This window comes from Pan paniscus, chromosome 1, assembly GCF_029289425.2.
Source record: "Pan paniscus chromosome 1, NHGRI_mPanPan1-v2.0_pri, whole genome shotgun sequence".
NCBI lineage: Eukaryota > Metazoa > Chordata > Mammalia > Primates > Hominidae > Pan > Pan paniscus.
The window spans coordinates 147,375,686-147,379,954 of record NC_073249.2 but is presented as its reverse complement, the minus strand read 5'-3'; the positions used below and the strand labels follow the sequence as shown (position 1 = coordinate 147,379,954).

The 4,269-nt window shown below is 37.4% G+C and overlaps 1 pseudogene; it reads left to right on the top strand.

Moving 5' to 3' along the window:
• The first annotated feature begins 489 nt into the window (after positions 1–489).
• Positions 490–2,815, top strand: LOC100971125 (alcohol dehydrogenase class-3-like; annotated as a pseudogene).
• The last annotated feature ends 1,454 nt before the right edge of the window (positions 2,816–4,269 follow it).

Sequence of the window (4,269 nt, the reverse complement as noted above, 5' to 3'; positions counted from 1 at the left end):
AAAGAATATTTTCAACAAATGGTGCTTGCACAACTGGACATCTGCATTCAAGAGAATGAAGTTGTACACTTACCTCACACTATATACAAAAATTAAAAATCAATCAAAGATCTAACTGTAAGAGTGAAAACTATAAAACTCTTAGAAGGAAACAGGTGTTCTTCATCACCTTGGATTAGGCAATGGTTTCTTAAATGTGACACCAAGAGCAGAAGTAATATAGTAAATAAAATAGATAAATTAGACTTCATCAAAATTCAAATCTTTTGTGTTTATAAGATATCATAAAGGAGGTGAAAAGGCAACCTACAGAATGGGAGAAAAATTTTGCTAGTAAAATATTTGATAAGGTACTTTTACCTAGAATATATGAAGAATATTTATAACTCAATTATTTTAAAAAGACAGATAATATAATTTTTAAATGTACAAAGCATCTGAATAGACATTTCTCCAAAAAAGATAAACAAATGGATAGAACCCGTGGACATGGCAAACCAGGTTATCAAGTACAAGGCTGCAGTTGCCTGGGAGGCTGGAAAGCCTCTCTCCACAGAGTAGGTAGAGGTGGCACCCCCAAAGGCTCATGAAGTTCAAATTGAGATTGTTGCCACTGTGGTTTGCCACACTGACGCCTATACCCTGAGCAGAGCTGGTCCTGAGGGTTGTTTTCCGGTGATCTTGGGACATGAAGGTGCTGGAATTGTGAAAAGTGTTGGTGAGGGAGTTACTAAGCTGAAGGCGGGTGACACTGTCATCTCACTTTACATCCCACAGTGTGGAGAATGCAAATTTTGTCTAAATCCTAAAACTAACCTTTGCCAGAAGATAAAGTCACACAAGGGAAAGGATTAATGCCAGATGGTACCAGCAGATTTACTTGCAAAGGAAAGATAATTTTACATTACATGGGAATCAGCTCATTTTCTGAATACACAGTTGTGGCTGATATCTCTGTTGCCAAAATAGATCCTTTAGCACCTTTGGATAAAGTTGGCCTTCTAGGTTGTGGAATTTCAACTGGTTATGATCCTGCTGTGAACACTGCCAAGCTGGAGCCTGACTCTGTTTGTGCCATCTTTGGCCTGGGAGGAGTTGGATCGGGGGTTACCATGGGCTGTAAAGTGACTGGTGCATCCCAGATCATTGGTGTGGACATCAATAAAGATAAATTTGCAAGGGCCAAAGAACTTGGAGCCGCTGAATGCATTAGTCCTCAGGATTTTAGTAAACCCACCCAGGAAGTGCTCATTGAGATAATGAGCACTGATGGAGGAGTGGACTATTCCTTTGAATGTACGGGTAATGTGAAGGTCATGAGAGCAGCACTTGAGGCATGTCACCAGGGCTAGGGCACCAATGTGGTGGTTGGAGTAGCTGCTTCAGGTGAAGAAATTGCTGCTCATCCATTCCAGCTGGCAACAGGTCGCACATGGAAAGGCATTGCCTTTGGAGGATGGAAGAGTATAGAAAGTGTCCCAAAGTTGGTGTCTGAATATATGTCCAAAAAGATAAAAGCTGATGAGTTTATGACTCACAATCTGTCTTTTGATGAAATTAACAAAGCCTTTGAACTCATGCATTCTGGAAAGAGCATTCGAACTGTTGTCAAGATTTAATTCCAAAGAGAAAAATAACATCCATCTTGTCGCGATCTGATGGGAGCAGCCTAACAGGCAGGGAGAAGCTCCTCCAAGCTCACAGCCTCGCAGACCTTCAGCAGCAACTCCAGAGAATAGTGTGATGTGTGTAATTCATGAATTTCTGTAATCAAGGACAAGGATAATTTAGTCATGAACCTGTTTTCTGGACCATCCTCCACATAAATAATTGCTAGCTCATTAAGGAATATTTTAACATAATAAAAGTAATTTCTACCAAAAAAAAAAAAAGACATACAAATGGCCAATAAGCACAAAAAATGTGTCCAGGCTGGGTGCAGTGGCTTATGCCTGTGCTCCCAGCACTTTGGGAGGCCTAGGTGGGTGGATCACCTGAGTTCAGGAATTCGAGACCAGCCTGACCAACATGGAATAACACTGTCTCTACTGAAAATACAAAATTAGCCAGGCGTGGTGGCGCATGCCTGTAATCCCAGATACTTGGGGGGCTGAGGCAGGAGAATTGCTTGAACTTGGGAGACAGAGATTGTGGTGAGCTGAGATTGTGCCATTGCACTCCAGCCTGGGCAACAAGAGCGAAATCCTGTCTCAAATAAATAAATAAATAAATAAATACAATTTAAAAAATGTGTCCAATGTTATTAGCCATTAGGGAAATGCAAATCAAAACCACAATGAGATACTATCTCACATTCATTAGATTGACTAAAATTAAAAAGACAGATAATAACAAGTGTTGGTTAAGATGGGGAGAAAGTCTATTCCTCATATTGCTGGTGGGAATGTAAAATGGTGCAGCCACTTTGCAAAACTATCCAGAAATTCTTCCTAAGGTTAACATTTGAGTTAAAATAGAGTTAACATTTGACTCAGCGATTGTACGCCTAGGTATATACCTAAAAGGAATGAAAATATATGTCCACATGAAAACTTGGACATAAATGCGTGTGGTGCCATTATTCATAATAGCAATATAGAGATAAATTCTCAGCTATCCATCAATTTATGAATGAATAAATGCAGTGACACATATCCACACAATGGAATAGTATCTGGCAATAAAAAGGAAGTATTGCTACTTGCTACAACATGGATGAATCTCAAAACTTTGTACTAAGTGAAAGAAGCTATCACAAAAGACCATATATTATTGCATTTGTAAGAAATGTCCAGAAGAACCAAATCTATAGAAACAGAAAGTAGATTAGTGTTTGCCTGATACTGGGGCGAAACGGAGAGTAACTGTTAAAGGATATGAAGTTTCTTTTGGGGGTCATGACAATCCCCCCAAATATTCTAAATTGACTATGGTGATGTTGATACAACTCTGTAAATATACTAAAAACCATTGAATTGAATATTTTAAATGTGTGAACTGTACGGTATATGAATTATGTCTCAACTGTGCTGTTCCAAAATAAAACAATGTAAATGTGTTTCAGATATTTCAATGACAGTCTGAATAGTCTTTTCCATGAGGAAAGAAAAACTAGATGCAAAGTATGAAGAGATTATCAAAAGATACCAACCTAAAAATAGAAATGTCATGACAACTGAATTGCTTTAGGAAAAGTTTGCAATTTTTTTCAAAAAGTAACATCATCTAACATGTTAATTTATTCTCCTTATCAAATAGGTTTATAATATAAACAAAGGCAAAAAAAAATGTTTCATGACATTAATCTGTCTTAGCTAGGGTTTCACAAATTTTTCATTAACTATAAATAGGGCCAGCCAAATTGTTCAGAAGATGCAAAAAAGCATCTATCACCACTTGTAGAAAAAGTTCAAATGTAATGGTCTTCTGACTGGATCATAGAAATCATTTTAACATGCAATATGCATCATATTGGGAAACTTGGTGGAACTTAGGTGTCAAAACAAAAAAAAAACAAGTTAGAAGAGCATAACAATAAGAACAGAAAAAATTATATAAATTGGATAAGGCCATAAGAAACACAGAGGGGATAATTATAAAAGTTGTATAGCACCACCCACTAGACCAAAAAAAAAAAAAGTCTAGCTGCTACTGGCAAGCTATGAAACACAATGAAGAAACATATTTTCCAACATACTCATATGCATGAAAGACAATAACACTATCCCATCTGTGGTCTGTTATGTCATATTGCAATGTCGTAGTTATTCTGGGTTTGGAGAGGGCTCCCTCAACAGATGTACCTACAACCTGTCCCACAACACATTCTCCTGAGGTAGAAGAAGTACATTAGAGCTCAAATGACATTATTTTTCATATACAGCCATACACTGGAAAAGAAACAACAGATTGAAGTGAGTGGAAATGGAGATGTTAGTAGGTGATGAGGACCCCAAAAATCACAAATTAACATTTATGTAATCATAAAGCATAATATAATGTAATCGGTTATAATATATTGATTGTACCTGACAACTGTGGACATTTTTATAGTTTTCAAAGCGCTTCCAACTCCTTCATTAGATTCACTCTTGCCTAAAAAGCAAAGCTGAGCATTTTACAAATAACGCAAAGAAGGCTTAGAGAGTTCAATTATGCTTCTGATACTCGAGTAGGAGTACCCGTGTATGAGGAATGATGCCAGTGGGAAATGCAATGCCATATGAGGAAAACGGAAAGATGAAGGATTTTCTTCGAGCTTTAATTCTG